This window comes from Phascolarctos cinereus, unplaced genomic scaffold (assembly GCF_003287225.1).
Source record: "Phascolarctos cinereus isolate Bilbo 61053 unplaced genomic scaffold, phaCin_HiC Scaffold_3;HRSCAF=262, whole genome shotgun sequence".
In the NCBI taxonomy this organism is placed as follows: Eukaryota; Metazoa; Chordata; class Mammalia; order Diprotodontia; family Phascolarctidae; genus Phascolarctos; species Phascolarctos cinereus.
Genome location: NW_027555736.1, coordinates 257,265,863 through 257,284,763, shown reverse-complemented (window position 1 = coordinate 257,284,763; position 18,901 = coordinate 257,265,863). Strand labels below are relative to the sequence as shown.

At 37.0% G+C, this 18,901-nt stretch overlaps 1 protein-coding gene across 8 annotated transcripts in view; it reads left to right on the top strand.

The window, feature by feature from the left end:
* The window catches only part of MTA1 (metastasis associated 1), a 212,526-nt gene that overhangs the window by 36,131 nt on the left and 157,494 nt on the right, over positions 1-18,901 (top strand). Inside the window, exon 2 of one of the 8 annotated variants that reach the window (XM_078151575.1) lies at positions 7,265-7,381. The exons of the other annotated variants lie outside the window; for them this stretch is intronic. The gene's annotated coding sequence lies outside the window, so the exon portion shown is untranslated. The remainder of the gene's footprint in view (positions 1-7,264; positions 7,382-18,901) is intronic. 8 annotated transcript variants of the gene reach the window in all.

Here is an 18,901-nt window from a genome sequence, read left to right as displayed (position 1 = left end):
CTGTTTTCTACCCAGGCTTGATTAAATTACTTTCAGCTTGGGTTGGGGCTCTTGAGTGAGGGCTCATCAGTATAAAGACAGTCCTGCAATCATTATCATTCATGTACTTTTGGAGGAGTTTCTAGGTTCAGCAAACAAACACTGCAGGGAATCTCGGGTATGTTGAGCTTGAGGGATGCTCACTTTTCCTCCTGATTAGCTTATTCTCATTCTCAGGTCAGTTCTGCCTCCTCTGGATAGTAAGGAAGCTCAAGCAGATCAAGATAGTAAGATCATTAACCATTCTCTTTTTACAGTTTTTATAATTTTTACATCATATTCCCCAAACCTCAACTTCCATGTTTGCTGTCTTTTCTTTTCATGTACCCCAATAATGAAAAGTAGTAATGTTTTTTTGTCATTCATTCTTCATCTTTCTCCCTCCAGTGTAGTCTTTCTCTCACTTTCCTTTCTTTAAAAAAAAAAAAAAAGGAAAACCACACCCAGTACTAGTTTTGTCTTTGTTCCCTTCTTTGACCATTGAAAATTGGTATTCTGAAGGGACAATGGTCTTTTCTCTCCCATTAGAATGTGTTTGATTATTATTTAGTTCGTTCAGATTGCTCAAGTATAAATACCTTTATTGGTTTCTCTTTTCTCCTGTGTTAGCATTTCAGAAAATCTACCCAGCCCTGGTTTTTCCTATTTGTTGGCCTATGGATTGGAATAGATGACTAAGGAGAGGTCTCTCCTAATTATCAAATTTGGCAATAATGTAAAATCTTCTGTTCAAGGTCCTATTTTTTTTTTAATCTTAGTAGGATATACTCAGTTTTCCTTTTCTTTTCTTTTCTTTTCTTTTTTGGCTAGGCAATAGGGTTAAGTGACTTCCCCAAGGTCACACAGGTAGTAAGTGTTACGTGTCTGAGGGCAGATTAGAACTCAGGTCCTCCTGAATCCAGGGCCAGTGAGTGCTCTATCCACTGTGCCACCTAGCTGCCCCTCCCTATATACTCAGTTTTTCAGGGTAAGTTACTAATAGTTGTAATTTATTTTCTTTTGACTTTTGGTATAATATTCTGTAATTTTCTTTTTTTAAGTACAATTTTTGGATGGTCTTATGTGATTGCTAGTTGTGGTGCCTTGGTATCTAATATCTTTCTGACTGTGTGAAGTATTTTTTCTTTGATATGATAGCCCTAGATTTTTCCTGTGGCATTTCCACATATATTCAATATGAGGTTGCTTTGAATAGACCAGGATTATTATTAATATTATTTTTTGCAGCTTTTTTTTTCTTTTTAGGCAAGTGGGGTTAAGTGACTTGCCCAGGGTCACACAGCTAGCAAGTGTCAAGTGTTTGGTCTGAGGCCAAATTTGAACTCAGGTCCTCCTGACTTCAGGGCTGGTGCTCTATCCACTGTGCCACCTAGCTGTCCCGACCAGTATTATTTCTGTTTATTTACTTTGGTTTTTGATTCCGAGCATATTTTTTTTAAAGATGTTTTCTTCAAATATCTAGGCTTTTTTTGTTTGGTCATGGTTTTCAGGGAATCAAATAACTCTTAAATTTCTTCTCATCCAGTTTTTCCAGTCACTTGTTTTTTGATGGTAGTTACCTCATGTGTTCCTCTAATTTTCAGTCTTTTGAATTTGTTTTAATGTTTCTTCTTGTCTCATTGACCTTTGGAGCTCTGATTGTTCCATTTGCTTCCTACTTGAGTAAATTTTTTTGCATGTCTTTTAATAATAGCTACAGTTGATGTAGAACTTTAAGGTTTGCAAAGTGCGTTACAGATTTTATCTCATTTTATCCTCAAGACAACCCTGGGAGTAAGGTGGTGGTGGTGGTGTTTTATTTAAGTTTATTCTCTTTACAAATGTTCTAATTTTATTCTCTGTTTCAGGTCTTTCATTCTTTCTATTGGCTCTTGGAATCTTTGTGATCAGTTCATTCTTTCTGGGCTTCTGCTTGTAGTTATTGTAGTTATTTTCTTCTGGGACTTTATCCTGGGATTTTCTTTACCTGTACTGTTTCTTCTCATATCAGAAGTGTTCTTTAGTTACTTTTGTCTTTAGTCCCTGCTCCCGAATTGGGTCTTTGGTTCAGAGATAGACTCTATCTCTTCCCTTCCTAAAGTCTTGAATGGGTAGGCCCACATTTCTTGTTTTCTGCTGTAGCTTCGGAGTGAGATGCTGTTCTACTAGGGAAAGATGATTCTGCAGATGAGGTGGTTGGGTCTTGGTCCCAATCTCTTTGCTGTAGCCCCTGTTGCTGCTGGGAGCCAGGTCCTGCTTCGTTTTCACTCCTTTACTTAGACTAATTTGGAATTGCGGGACCTTTTTGACCCATCTTCTGGTGTAGCCCAGACCAGAAGCTTATGCTGTCCTCAAGGCCTGTTTCCTCGACTGGGATGCAGGCTTCAGATTGTCCACAGGTTTCATGCCATGTCCTGGTACGATGTCTGGCTAAATGTGTTTGTTTTAGTAGTCATCATCTTCCTGGCATTGTGTGTCCAATGTGCTCCACTGATTGACTTCTGCTTTTGCCCTTAGTGTATTTGTGATACATTGTTTTAGTCTCTGCTATTTTATTGAAAATTTTTGCATCATTGATCATCGTGGATATTGTTTTATATTTTTTCCTGGTGTTAACTTTCACTGGTTTATGTATCAAGACCATATTTGTATTATAGAGAAACGTGAGAAACCTGCTCAGTAAGAAATGAAACCACTCGATGTTGAAGCCAGGAAAGCTTTATTAGCGATCTTTCAAGGTCTAGTGTCCTATGAATAGGCTCGTGTGTCAGACAGATAGATATACACTTTTTTATTCCCTATTTGAATTTCCCTCCCCTGTTTCCCCATTGGCTGGATACTATAGAGGTTACGGTCTATGCAAAGCGCCCAATTTCCCCATGTGAGTCTCTGCCCCTAATTATATCTCCCACTTCCCACAATTCCGGACTCGGGCCGCATCCTTTTTTGCTCTTATTTGGGAACACTTTTTTTGATGTTAACATATGCCTAACCTCAGCTGGTTAGTCCATTCACCTGCCAATAGTGTTTTCTTATTCTAATTTATGGCTTCCTTTTTTCAACTTCCACTTAACCTTTAGATTGCATTTTTTCAGGTGACTTTTGTGGAAATGAAAACTAGCTATTTCTCACTGGCCTCAAACCCCAGTTTAAACTGATTTTAATGCTGTCCGGAGTGCTGTCACATTGCTGTCCACACCCTGATGAGTGATACGCAGAAGCAACATCCCCAACCGTATCTTTTACAGAAATAATTTGATAGTATCTTTTCATAGTATTTTTTCCAAATAATTTACATTATACTTAATCATTCTTTGAGTGCATGATAGAACTGTGGCAAGTGAAAACGATGCTGAACTACAGTAAAAACTGTAGGGCAAGTTCATTTTTATTTTAATTCATATCAAATGATCATATCATTTTAATAATGGTGACATGTATACTGTCAGTAAAACAGGTCACGTTGGCATCTCAGCAGTAAGCCAGTGCCCTAAGCATGCTCAATTTATTAGTTAGGCTAGCAGTAACTAATAAATTGGGTTGGCCTCTCTCTTGATGGCCAAATACCCAGAGTGAGGGCAGACAGGGCCCTTTAAATCTATGTTTCTTCTGTCTCATTGGCCTGATGGTACATCATTTGGACCTCCTCTGATAAAGGCAAGGTAGACATTTTGATGAAGACAAAAGAGTTCTCAACTTCTCCCTATTACTTCATTGTTGGCTGAGTAGGATTCAGGTGATAGGGTTAGTTTTCAGCTGGGGAAAGTGGCTGGCCTTCAGATGTGACTGATAAGGCCTCTCTCAACTAGTAAGGAATACTGGTTGCTTTTTGAGACCTAGCTACTGCTAGCAATCTTGGCTAGAAAAACAAAAACCAACTCAATCATGATCCCCTGTTCAGCCTCCCCTTTGAAGACCTGATGAGGAAAGCAAGAACAGAAGACTTGTGGCCTGGAGAGGACCTCACCCATGCTGGAAGGGAGATCCGCCTTAGGAGGAACCTAGCAGATGATTTAGGATGTGGGAGTGATCACATTACTTGATCACAACTTTCAGAAATTTCTTGGTGAACTAAACTGAAAAAAGTGGCATCTGACCAAAGAGGAAAAAAATGGATTTCAGATTAATAGGATATGGCATTATATTAATTTTCCTCAGAATTTACTTGTATATCCATCTTGTCATGAGGCGTTTTGTCTTTGGGAGTTCATTTATGGCTTGTTGAATTTCTTTCCTGCCTCCTTTCCTTCCTTCATTTCTTCTGTTAATCTGGGCATTTTATATGTTTATAAATATTCATCCATTTCATAAATGTCAGTTGTATTGGCATATAATTAAACAATAATTTTTGATCATTTCTTTTATTCATTATTTGTAGTGAATTATTTTCCATTCTAGATGTTGCTGATTTGGTCTTCCTCTTTTAAAAAAGTACATGACCTAATGGATTTTTTTGTTTGACTAGTTTCTTTAAAAATATCTGCCCATTTTATTTATCCAGTAGTTTTTTTCCTTTCAATTCTGTTAATCTCTTTTTTGATTTTTTCCCCTCCACAAGTTTATATTTTGGTGTTAAATTGGGTTTTTAATTTGTCTTCTGTCTTTTCTAGTTGTATGCCCGTTTCATTTATTTTTTAAAAAATTCATTATCAAATATATATGTATATTTCCCCCCCTCTAGGCGCTGCTTTGGCTTCATTCCAAAAATTTTGCTGTGTTTTCTGAAATTTTCTGTTGTTCTGTGCTGGATAGCATTGTGGAGAATAAAAATGACGCTAGAGTACAGTTTTCTCCAGAGCAAGTCACATTAATTTTAATTCATATCAAATGATCATTTCATTTTAATAATAGTGACGTGCAGACTGATAGTAAAATGGGTCACACTTGCACCTCAGCAGTAAGCCAGGGACTTGTCTTTTAAATTTTAGCGCCATTTAAGCCCCTGGCTTCTTTCTTCACTGACTCTTTATTATATATAATTTTTATTGCATTGTAGTCGGTCAAAGATATATTTAATGATCAGCTTTTTTTGGGATATGAAATGTTTATGCCAGTAAATAGGATCAGTTTTTGTAGAAGTGTCTTGCGTAGCTGAGAAAATGTATAGTCCTTTTGTTTGGAGCTTTACTTAACTTGTCATTCCCCTGCTTGTGTAGGGTTGATGCTGGAAAAAAAAAAGGAGACATTTGTAGGTCATTCAACAGTTAACAAAAGGAGATGTACTTCGTTATGAGAAGGCTCCTCCAAGGATGGGCATTGAGAACCCCTTGAGCAGATTCAGCTGATTGAATCTCCCTTGCCTGAGTTACTTGGTATGGCCCCCCAACCAAACATCAGAGTACCTACCCCTCCATCTCCTCTTGGCTGCTTTGTCCTCGGGGGGGGGGGGGGGGGGGGCTGTGAGGCTGTGAGGCTGTGAAGTCAACAGTCTGAGCCCTTAGTTTCCTCCAACCCAAGGAATTCTCTAGAAAAATGTTTTAAAGAAAAACTAGTCTAACCTACATGGGAAGAAGGTTTGAAGGTATTGCTTCTACCACACTCATCTCTTCATTGTTAAGATCTTCAAGGTCTTCTGTTGCAGGGCTTCTTAAACTTTTTTCAATTGCTACCCCTTTTCGCCTGAGAAATTTTTACTCAGCACTGGTTATGTAGGTATGTAAAATAAGAATACAGATCAAACATTTACTGATAATAAACCATAAATTTATTTTAAAGCAATTCTTTGGTATACATATAATTTTATCATTTATTAAAGACAAAAGCAAATTTGTATCCTAATGAGATGGATGTTCTTGTTTATTTTTACATAAAGAATTAAATCTTGGCAGAATATTTTATATTGCAGGATGCAGATCGCCTTCAACGTTGATCAGTGTTGAGTTGATGAGTATTCTGATTTTATAATCATCAGTGCTGAGAATGCCGCTTCACATAAATACGTAGTACAAAATGGCAGAAATTTCTGGAAATTCTGTCCTAATCCCAAACCAAGATTGATTTAACAGTTTTGCATGTACAGTAAAAACACTGCAATTTGTAACATACGATAGTCTTTAGACTATATGTTTAGACTATAGCCAAGTCGAGGTGTTGGCAGTGTTCATTAGCATTGTGTGGCACGATGGCATATGCAGTGCAAAGTGCCCGTGTTGTGTGTTCAGAACCAAGGCTACAGTGAAGTAGCGTGATGCAGTGGGGGCAAGTGTTGCCAGAAACATCTCGGATTGATTACATGTTTGATTTTGAATTAATTTTTGGTCAGAAACCTTTTACTGTTGCTAAATTTGTCATGATCCCTCATTGTGACCCACAGTTTAAGAAGTGCTGTTCTGTTGGATCTTCCCCTGCTTAAATGACTCTAGGGCTACTACTGGCCAACTCATGTCTGATATCCAAGAAGTCTGATACAGGCAGCATTACTGGGGGAAGAGGAGAAATTAAAACAGGAGCATAAAAAACAAAACAGTCTTAACAGGTCCCTGAAGGAGTGACTCTGGGAGAATCCCAAGAAGGACTGAATCCTGGGTCTAAATGATCAGTTACTTGTGGGTGATGCCAAATCTTTGTTGTTACAGTGGGTCTAAAAGTTGAGTGTAGGTAGGAGCAGCACCCAGAACATCTGGGCTAGAGAGCAGAGATGTCACTTCCTGCATAGTCACAGATCCTCATGACAGATCAGGGTGACCTGCTCTGTACTGCCACTTACTGTTCCTGGCCTATCATCCAGAATCACCTCATTATGAATTTAGATTTGGTTTTGCTTTTAAGTAATCCCTCCTTGACTCTCACTCCCCTTTTGTTATCTCTTTCCCGCTTCCACCTGTTTCCCCAGTGTGAGTTGGACGAATTTGTACACCTAATTTTGTGTGTGCGCTCTGCTCTACTTTGAGTGTTTTAGATGAAAATAAGATTCAAGTGATGCCTGCTCCCGTATCCCTTCTTCCTTCTTTGTATATTCTATACATGCACCCAGATAAGTTCCCCTACTCCTCCTTCCCCTTTCCTCCCAAATGTATTCCTTTTCCCTTCCATTCTTTTTTCCTTGTAAGATCATTTAAAAGAAAATCCCACTCGTAGGCCCTCTCTTTTGTTTAGCTCCCTCAGTGACCCCTGATAACATTAAGGTTCTGGGGAGGGTGGGACATTTGTATCCTCTTCCCTTATTAGAATGTAAACACTTCATCCTTGTTTAGTCCCTTCTGATTACTTGTTCCTATTTATGTTTTTATTTTTCTCTTATCTCCAGTGTATGTATTTCAAAGTATCTGCTCAGCTCTGGTTTCTTCATCAGGAATGCTGGGAAGTCTTCTATTTCATTAAAGGTCCATTTTTTCCCCTGTAGGATTATGCTACACTTTGCTAGGTAAGTTATTCTTGGTTGCAAACCTATATATCTTTTGTCTTTCAAAATATTGTATTCCAAATTCTCCACTACTCTTTAGTGGTAGCTGCTAAATGTCATGTGATCGTGACTGTGGCATGGTACAGAAATTCTGTTGGCTGCTTGTAATATTTTTTCTTTGACCCAGCAACTTTGGATTTTGGCTGTTATTTTACTTTGAGGTTTAGATGTTTGTTTTTAATCTTTTGCTTAATTTTCCTTGATTTCTTGAAAAATAATATCCAAGCTCTTTTTTTGGGTCATACCTTTCAGGTAGTCTGGTGATTCTTTAGCTATCTCTCATTGACGTTTTCCAGATTGGTTGTTTTTCATATGAGATAATCTTTTATTATCTCTTATTTTTTTAGTGTTTTGTCTTTGTTTTTCCATTTCTTGTTGTCTCATGTTACTTCTGTTTGGTCTTTTCTGATTTTCAGGGAGTCTTTTTTTGGTTAAGGTTTTGAATCTCTTGTATTAAGCTATTTTCTTATTTTTCTCTTAAAGGTCGCATTTCTTTTCCATTTAATATAACACTCCCATTTAATTTTAAGCTCATTAAAAAATATTTTGCTTTTTTTTTTCCTAGAAATTTGAGTTGAATTTATGTTCAAGCTATGATTTCCTGTGAAGCTTTACTTATGAATTTTTGGGAGTCATCTTCCGGGTTTGTTTTTTGAACTTCTCTGTTACCACAATAGCACTTTATGGTGATAGGGTTTTTTTTATTTTTTTATTTGTTTTTTTTGTTTTACTTATTCCTGTGTTAGGACCAGGCTTTATGAATTCTGGAGAGAATATCTGGTCCTTTTTTGTACCTGATTTGTATTTTCTGGGGTTCTGTTGCTACTTTATTCTTGTGGTGATTGAGTGCTGTGTTCAAGGATCTCTGGCAGTGCTGGTCAGAGACGTACAGTGCAAACATTTGGTGATCCCCGAACGGTCTACTCCGGGGTTAAGTTTGATCTTTTTAGGATGGACAGTGGTGAGGTACTTTTTCGATTTTACTGTCTTCATACTTTTCTTCAAAGGATATTTCAATACAAAAAGCCATTGTGACTTTTATTTCCTGTCACATTTGTTAGTGTAAGTGAAGCTTTCTTATGGTCAGCTCAGGTCAGGGACCTGTAAACATTCAGTGCATTCATAGTGGTCTGATCTAGGTTGAAGTTTGATTACTACCATCCTGGAAGTTCTTCACTCCTTTTTGGTTCTGAGTGACACAACTGTAGGCTTGCTCCTAGTTGGGGCTCCAGTAGACTGCTGCTACTATTTAGCTACCTGAAAGATCACATTTCTAGAGTGTTAAAACTGGAAGCCTCATAACTTTATTTTCGGTATTAATATATTAATAACTATATTAATCCTCAGGCTTTATTTTTTTTAGCATAATTTTTCAGTGATCTTTGAGTGTCTCTCCACTATTTTCCTTTTCCCTTATTTTTGATAGACCATATTACATCTTTCTTCTGTCCTTCCTTCTCTCCCTTCCTTCCCTTTCTTTCTTTCTTCCTCTCTCCCTCCCTCCTTCCCTCTCTTCCTCTTTTTCATTTTTCTCTTCCACCCTCCCTTCCGTCTTTTTGTTACATATTTTAAAAAATGTCTCTTGATGTTTCATGGAATCATTGATTTCTGTTTTGGCTCTTTTAATTTTTAGGGCATCCATTTCTTGGGTAAGTTTTAGTATTTTCTCTTCTCAGCTACTCATTTTCCTTCCAGTTCTTTCTTCAAGAACTGTTTAATTTTTTTTCTTTAAATTCTCTTGCCTTCTTCCTGGTGTTCATGTAGTCCTTTATGGAAAGCCTTCTCCCCCCCACAACAAAACAAAACAAAAACAAAACTCTGCTTGCGGCTGTTAAGGAGTTAGGGTTTCAATATTTTTGATACTGGATGGGGTTTTATTTATTTTATTCATCTTTTCAGTGTTAGTTCCTGAAATTGTGGCTTTTTTTACCATGCCAGGAACAGCCTTTCTGCTGTACTTTAGGACGCAGTAGTTTTCCCTGGTTGGTCTCTGGGTTGCTTGGGTTATTGCATTAACCTATGGGGGGGTGCTCCCCCATTTTTGAAGTTTAGAACACTGGATATTTAGTGCCCATTCTAGCATCTCATGACAAAGTGTTTGGGATTTCAGAGCCCTTGGGTCTGGCTTGTCCAAATCTGAAGGGTTTGTATTTTATTGGTCCCTCTTCACACCTGAACCCGTGGTCTTTCATGGTCCCTTCCATAAGATTTTCTCACCATTCTGGAGTTTTGCCAGGGAAGCTCACTGCACTTGTTGCCTCAGGATACAGAGCTTTCCTTTAAGGCCTTCTTGCCTGTAGCTTATGGGGTTTTGGCTGACTTTTTTTGTGCTAGAATGGAAGATATCACTTACTGTATTTTCTCATTGGATTCCTTGATCATTATTTATTATGTTTGAATTGTGGATTGTGCATTTTGGTGAAATAGTTCTGTGGGAGCTGGTCAGCCTGCTTCTGTTTTTACTTTGTCAAAATTGATTTTTGTTGATTTTTTTTGTTTTGTTTTGTATCATCTAGAAAGCCTTATAATAGATTTTTAAAAATATTATACTTTTAAAAGAAATCAGACTTTTTATTTCCTCATGTAATTTTTTATTAAGCTACATGAATTCAGTGAGACTGGGTTTAGTAGTGGGTATGGACTCTGTCTTTCATTTTTTTAATTAACTTTTTTTGTTATGAAATTAACAAACATGAACCTTACTCTCTCTCTCTCTATATATATATCTATATATCTATATATATACATATATATATACACACATATATATGAAATAGAAAAAGATTATGGATGAAATAGTGACTCTCTTACAGCTTTTTTTTAAAAAAGTGCAAATTAAATTATAATGATCAAACTTACATTCCCAGGCTTCCTTATGTTCCATTACGAATTTCTTTCTTCTGAATTCTTTTTCTCTGGCTTTGGAAAAAAAGTGTTTCAAATAAAACAAATTTGTACATTGGATGCACCTCAAAGTTCCCTTTTTCTTTATCTCTTGTTTATGATACTCTGCTAAGAGATGGAAGGCTTTCTTTATCATTGCTTATTGGATTGCTCAGAGTTCTTTTTAAAAAATATATATTTTAAAAATTTAACAAATTTTTTCATATAATTGGAAAAAATAAAATATTTTTTAAAAATATTTTTGAGTTCTCAATTTTCTCCCTCCTTCTAGCCCCTCCCTTACCCATTGATTGAGAAAGCAAGCAGTATGATATCAAATATACATGTGAAGTCATGCAAAACATAATTTCATATTCACCATGTTGCAAAAAAAAAAAAACAAAAAGAAGCAAGAAAAGTAAGTGAAAAAACGTGTACTTCATCTTACACTCAGTTCATCAGTTCTCTTGCTGGATATAGATAGCATTTTTCTTTGTGAGTCATTTGAATTGTTTTAGATCACTGTATTGATTAGAGTAGCTAACTCTTTCACAGTTGATCATTGTCACAGTATTTTGATTGCCCAGAGCTCTTAAGGCTTTCATGGTTTTCCTTTGCATTATTGTAGTCATAGACATTGCCTTCCTGGTTCTGTATACTGTAGTTCTTTTAAGTCTTCAGTTGCTCTGCATCCATCCCTTCTGTCATTTCATTTTCGTGGTTTTTCCATTATATTCATATACTGTAATTTCATTATTCTTTTCCCAGTTGATAGTTCCTATTTTGTTTATAATTCTTTGCTACAAATAAAAGTGGTATTATAAATATTTTTGGTATTGCTGTATCCAAGGGTTTTGCACACTTACAGTAATATGAGAAATGCAAAATAAAGCAATGGTGAGAGTCTGTGTCACACTCAGATTGGCAAAGATGATAAAAAAAATAAGGCCACCTAGTTCACTCTTTAAAAGCATGAGACTCAATCTTAGAGTTGTGGTTTTATGTCTCACATTATGCTCTACTACTTTTAGATTCAGTGTGGTATAGTGGGTATAGTGCTACATTTGGAGGCAGGAAGATCTGGGTCTGAACCCCATCCCAGGTACCTTCTGGCTGTATTGTACCCTGATGGACTTAGAATGTAGACTGAATCATATTTTCTTCTCTCTCTCTGGATATAGTGAATGAAGAAATCAGTTTTGTGTGATTCTGTGGATATATGTACACATACACATTATATTTTTGTAATGGGTTTTGTTTTTCTTGCTTTCTTAATGGGCGATAAGAGGGGAGGGGCAGAGAATTAAACTCAATTAAACTCTCTGGGGTCTCAGTTTCCTCATGAGGGGGTTGTCCTGGATAATCTCTTGCAGGATCCTCCCTGTTACTCTACATCTTTGCTCCTATGAAAATGCAGTTAGAAGGGTAGCGGGGGGACAGTCACAGTAATACCCAGACCATTCTTGGTTTTCTCATGAGCCTAGTTAATATAAATCCTAATGGAGGGGAGCAATGACATGGTCTTATTTCCTAAGGGCAAGAATTCACCTAGATTAGAATCAGTTTACACTTTAAATGGAAGCAAGCTCTCCTGGTGGGTTGAGGTCCTACCCAAGATTGAGGACTGTGTTCCTGGAGAGTTTGGGCAATCTATCAGAAAATGTCCTTCAGAGACTGACTTGCCTATAGGGGCTGGTCCCTAAATGAGGAAATAAAGGGAAAAACCCTTAATCCTAATTTAATAATTGGTTGTTAATGAAATAAAAAATAATTTCTCTTGTTATCAAGCTAGGATTACTAGTGCTGAGCCCATTTCTCATTACCCTTTTCTTCTTTATACCAGAAGACAGAAGGAAAGAGGTGGAAAGGGATGATAACAAAATGGAGGAAAATATACAATTGCCCATTCTAACTGTGATTCCGGCTTGATAACAACCTTTGAAACCTCTCTTCATGATCCATCCTTCAAGGTTGGAATTTATTTTGCTTATGGTTTATCCCTCCTGACTCTTCTCCCCCTTATTCTCTTCCCTACCTATTCTCCTTCCTCCAAGTGGTTCTCTCCTGTTTCTCTGTTCTTTTTCCATAAAGATTAATTTTTCTCCTTTAGGATTATATTCTAATTTGCTTGGCAAGTTATTCTTGGTTATAAGCATATTTTTAAAAATTAAACTTCATATTTTTTAATTAGAAGATTCTTTTCTCTTCCTACCCCTGTCCTCTACCCCGTTGGGAAGAAAAGAAAAATTCCATATAACAAATATACATAATCAAGCAAAACATATTTCCTCACTGTCTTTGAAAAATTGTTGTCATTTTCTGAATGCTCATTCCATCACCTCTTTCTCAGGAGGTAAAACATCATGCTTTAATCTTTAGTACTCTAGAGTTATGAATGGTTATGGTGTTGATCAGAGTTCTGAGAACTTTTAAAAGTTGTTTTACAGTATTGTCCTTATATAAATTGTTCTGTTTCTGCCTTATTTCATTCTTTATCAATTTATACAAGTCTTCCAAATTGTTCATTTTTATACCATTGATTTTATAGTAGTATCAGTTATTCTTCTGGTTTTATGCCCTTCACTTAGTATCAATTTCTAAAAATCTTTCTATGTTTCTTTGAAATCACTTATTTCCTCTTGTTATCGCACAATTAGTATTTCATTGCATTCATATAAAACAATTTGCTCACTCATTCCTCAGCTGATTAGAATCTCCTTAGTTTACAGTTTTAGTCACCACAAAAAGAACTATAATTTTTCTTGTACATAAAGGACCTTTTCTTTTTTGGTTTCTTTTGGATATAGATATTACAAGGATATAGCAGAGTTAAACAAAGGGTATACACTGTCTGATAACTTTTTGTGTATAATTACAATGTATCCATTCGTAGGGCAACCACTGGTGTATTAATCAAAAACACCTGTTTTCCTTCTTACAGTTCCTAGGATATTTGTCATTTTGGCAAGTTATCTTTGCCAATTATATGGGTATGAAATGGAACCTTATGTGGCTATATGTAGTCTATACTTTTTTCCTCTGGAGAACTTTTCAGATCCTAATCTATTGACTATTAATTGGGGAATGGCTCTTAATTTTATAAATTTGAATGAGTTCCTTATGTGTCTTGGAAATTAAGAACTTTTCATATATATGTATGTGTATGTGTGTGTATGTATGTATGTACATATGTATATTTGTATGTATGCATATTTGTATGTATGCATATTAAAGGTTATTTTCTCAAAAAAAAAATCTCAAGGGAAATAATGAAAGACAATGGGAATGAAGGAGGCCCAGCATCAGATTTCAAAGTAAATTATAAAGTAGTAATCCTTTTTTTTCCTCTTTGTTCATTTTTAACTTTTGAAATTCAGTTTTATTTTCAGTCCTGATTTCTCTGCCCCTCCCCTCTTATCGCCCATTAAGAAAGCAAGAAAAGCAAAACCCATTACAAAAATATAATGTGTATGTGTACATATATACACAGAATCACACAAAGCTGATTTCTTTGTTCACTATATCCAGAGAGAGAGAAGAAAATATGATTCAGTCTACATTCTGAGTCCATCAGCTCTCTCTCTGGAAGGGATAGCATGACTTTTGGGATTGTGGTTAGTCATTGTATTGATCAGAATTACTAAGTCTTTCAAAGTTTTTTATCTCTACAATATTGCTATTACTACATAAATTGCACCTCTGGCTTTGTTCAATTAACTTTGCAGTAGTTCATACAAGTCTTCCTAGATTTTTCGGAAACCATCCCCTTCATCATTTCTTAGAGTACAGTAGCATTTCATGACTAAAGAAAAGATAAAGGACCATAGAAGATAAAATAAATCATTTTGATTACATGATATCAAAAGGTTTTTGCACAAATAAATCCAATAAAACTAAAAATAAAAAGGCAAACATGTTTTGCTTCTGGAATACTGTATTCCAAACATTCTGTTTCTTTTTAGTGGTAGCTGCTAAATCTTGTGTATTAACTGTGACTCCCTTATACTCGAACTCTTCCTTTTTGCAGTATTATTTTTATTGATTTGGAAGCTATAGATTTTGGTTTTGATGATCCTGGGAGTTTTCATTTTGGGATTTCTTTCAGGAAGTACTAGGTGTAGTCTTCCTATTTTCACCTTGTCCTCTTGGTTCTAAAAGATCTGGGAAGTTTTCTTCATGATTTATTAAAATATGATATCCAAACTCCTTTTGGGTTGTGACTTTCAATGATTTTTTCAGTGGTTCTTAGATTTTTTTCCCTTTGATTTGTTTTCTACGTCATTTATTCTTTAATGTGAGGTATATTTACCTATTTATTTTTCTGTATTTTTACATTTCTTGATGCCTCATGATATTAATTAACTTATGTTTGGCTCATTTCAATTTTCATGAAGTCTGTTACTTCAGTAAAGTTTTGACTTCTCTATATTGATCTGTTAATACTTCTTCCAGATTTTGTTCTTTGCTCTCTTGTTTCTTCTACAAATCTCCATACCTATCGTTTTATTTAAAATATTATTTCAGAACTCTTGCTTTATATTTTCCAGGAATATTCTAGTTGATCTTGTGGCCAAACTGTCTTTTTTTGTGCATGTTGTAGTGTTACTCTTTTGGATTTGCATTTTAGTCACCACCGGCTCCATAATATCTCTTTAGCATTGATCTCTTTTGTTTATTTGTTTAACCATTCTTATTTACTTGAACTTTTAAGAAAAATTTTATTTAGATAAGTATATCCCAGCATAATTGGTTTCTTCTGTACTGGTCTGTATTTTATATGTTTAAAAACATTATTCTAAGAAGAGTTAATGAGTTTCACCAGACTTCCTAAGGGGGCCATGATTATAAAAACGATTCATAACCTCCCTGCTCTGTACATTTAGAATGACAGAGCTGTGTGTTCACTCCTGTTCTTGCTCCCTGCTAGCTGTAGAACTGCGGAATCTGTGACCATGGTTTTTTAACCTGGTACATATATCTGTAGACTCCAGCCTTAGTCTGTGCTGGATATGGGACCTAGCTTTGGGGTCAAAGAAGTATAGTTTCTGGCATCTTCTTCTTGCTCCTTTCGAGATAGACAGCCTCAGACCTTGTCCATGTCGATTCTCGGACCTTGCTCTTTGCCCTGTATGTAGCCACCTGTTTTCCAGGTTCCCCCTGATACTGCTACAAGTTACCTTCTTTTCTTTGTCATCAGTCATCAGCCCCAGCACAGTCCCCCTGCTGCAATGGTTCTGTGCAGGCCTTCCTTGCTGGACCATATCCCTGGTCACCATAGACCTCTGGCTGTCCCTTTTTGCTGACCTAGGCTTGAAAAATGATCCACGCTTTTCTCTGTGGATTTTGTGGGATTACAACTCTATGTGGTACTCTTCCTCAGACTTTGTTGGAGTGTCTATAGGAAAGAACTAGAATGTATTACTTTGCTGGTCTTTTCCCCAACTGTCTACTTTCTAAGGAGCAACAGCCTTGCACAGGTAGAGAGGTTTTACCTGAACGATGTATGAAAGCCGAATATAAAACTACCCCTTAGTCTTTTGTTCTTCTCTTTCACTTCTTTACTGATGGTGGCAGAATCATGGGAAAGGGAAAAAAAGTGCCAAGGATCATTCTGTCAACAAGTTAAATGCTTATCTAGGTCCTGGTACATAGGTCTGTCTTTCCTATGACATTCTGGCTTTGACCTTTGGCAAGTCACTTAAGCTCCTGGCAGTCTAGGCATCTACACTACAGGTTGCCAAGAAGAGGCCAGTTTTGTTTGATATTGACAGTTTCCTCATTTGAGAGTTCCCTATATCACTGCAATCACAGATTAGGTTTTTTTCCTTGTCTGTTTGCTTGGAACTGTGATGAGCACTGGGGATGCAAAGTAAAGTAAAACCAGTTCCTGCCCTCCAGAAGCTTACATTCCAGCGAGTGAAACAACATGCAAATAAATTCATATATACAACATACGGAGTAATTGGAAAGTAACCTTAAAGGGGAAAGGCTGTAGCTACTTGGGAGGAGAGGTTGGGGGAAGGATTGAAATATGGTGTTTGAGATGAGTCTTGAAGCAAGTATTTCACTATTAGATGCCTAGGTCCTCTGGACGCTCTTGTTTGTACATCGTGTTGTATTAATTGCATCAAGTCCCAAAGCATTGCATAGTTCCCTAAATGAGATCCTTAATTACTCAAGAGTTCAGCCTAACTATCCACATGGGAAAATCCAAGTGGATGAAGATTGCCTGCTTTCCAGACTATGATATGAAGTTGAACAAATGACCCACAGAGGTGTTCAGTTAGTAGTTATGTATGGGACAGATGCTATGGATAGAAAAAGAACTTGGCTCAGAATTAAGAGGAGGAGGGGAATGGGCTTTATTACTTTTTATAAAAGCTCTTTTTAACAAAAATATTCTTCTTGTGGTGGTAGATGGCTGGAAATAATGGAATGCTGCAGTCTCTAAAGCAGGCCTGCACAGCCTGTGGCCCATGGGCCATAAGAGGCAATTGGGGTTAAGTGATTTGCCCAAGGTCACACAGCTAGTGTGAGACTGGATTTGAAATCAGGTCTCCTGGCTCCAGGGCTGGTGCTCTATCCACTTCGCCACCTAGCTGCGCCTAGAGGCTTTAGAAGACAACGAGGAGAGAGAAGGTGGAGATATTGATTGTATGTAGATGGGCTTTATAAGTAGTCCATCCATGAAAGGGAAGAGGAGGAATAAAAGGCAATAGCTAGTAAATATAGTTAGATTTTCAATATAAGTCTGAATTTGCAATAAGGAACTCATGATCTACAGTCAGCTTCAGGTCTTCTTTTGACTGAGTGTAAGCTTCTCCACCTTTGCCTACAAATCAATGTGATTTCTGTGTTACCTTCTGGTGATGTTCATGTATAGAGTTGCCCTTTTGGTTGTTGAAAAACAGTGTTTGCTATGACCAGCAAGTTGTCTTGACAAGCCAAGAAACAGTGGTTATAACAACGTGGAATTGGTTTAAGATTGGACAAGGAGTATGACAAAGCTATATATATTGTTACCTTATTTATTTAACTTATATACAGAGGATATCATGCAAAATGTCAGGCTGGATGAATCAAAAGCCAGGATTAAAGTTTCTGGGAGAAATAACAATCTCAGATATGCAGAGAATACCACTCTGATGGCAGAGGAGCCTCTTGATGAGGGTGAAACGGAAGAGTGTAAAAGCTGACTTGAAACTTAACATCAAAAAAACTAAGATCTTGGCAACACTTTCTGGTAAACAGAGGGAGAAGAAATGGAAGCAGTGTCAAATTTTATATAGATCACTGCAGACAGTGACTGTAGCCATGAAATTAAAAGATGCTTGCCCCTTGGAAGGAAAACTGGCAATTCTAGACAGCATATTAAAAAGCAGAGACATCACCTTGCTAACAAAGATCTGTATAGTCAAAGCTATGGTTTTTCCATTAGTAATATATGGCTGTGAGAGTTGGACTATAAGAGAAGCTGAGTGCCACAGAATTGTTGCTTTTTGAATTGTGGTACTGGAGAAGACTTTGGAGAGTCCCTTGGACAGCAAGGAGATCAAATTAGTCAATATTTAAGAAATTAATTCAGGCTACAAATCCTGAAGCTGAAGTTTAAGTACTTTGGCCATATGATGATAAGATGGGACTCATTGGGAAAGACTTGAAGTTGGGAAAAGATCTTGATGTTGGGAAAGATTGAAGGCAAGAGAAAAAGGGGATGGCAGAGGATGATATAGGTAGTGTCATGGAAACGATGAAGATGAACATAGACTTTGAGAGAGTGTAAGATAGAAGAGGCTGGTGTTCTGTGATCCATGGGGTCACAAAGAGTCAAATATAACTTAATGAACAATAACAATGACAACTATGGTTAGGTCAGGTGAAGATTTTTTACAGGGGGGGTGACACAGTCATGCTTGAAGGTAGTAGCAGGGGAGTAGCCAGAAGATAGAGAGACAGGTAGAGATTGAACACTCATGAAAGTGGGGTTGTTAGAAAGGGCAATCTGTTAGAAAAGACATGCTGGAATGGAGTAAGTGGTGCGTATGGAGAGGTTTCCCTTGGCCTAAGGAGATGTGAGATGAGTAAAAGAGATAGTGGGAGAAGATGTGAGCAATGAAGAAAAAGGGGGAAGCACAAGGTGAATGGCCTCATTTTGTCAGGGAACAAGTAGGTCAGGTCTTCAACAGAGAGGGAGAAGGAGGAGGGGTGACATGGAAGGCTTGAGAGGAAGGATGAAAAAGAAAATAACCACAGAAAGTATAAAATACTTGTTGGTCTACTTGACAAGATAGTCATAGGAACTGTGTGAATACATGCTTTACAGAAGTCAGTGAGTCAATATACATTAAGTGCCATAAATGTACCAGACACTGTGCTAAGTGCTGGGAAAAAGAGGAGAGAGTAGCTAGTGCCTGCGAGAGAACTGAGGGTTTGAGCAATTGAAGTACATAATGTGGATAAAAAGCAAATTATGTTAAGAGATGGCAGAGGGAGAGCCAAATCTGAAACTATTATACAAAGAAGTAATCACCAAAGTAGAAATAAATGGAACCTATTAACAAGGTATTAGGTAAGTCCAAAGGCAGCAGTTACTGAAAA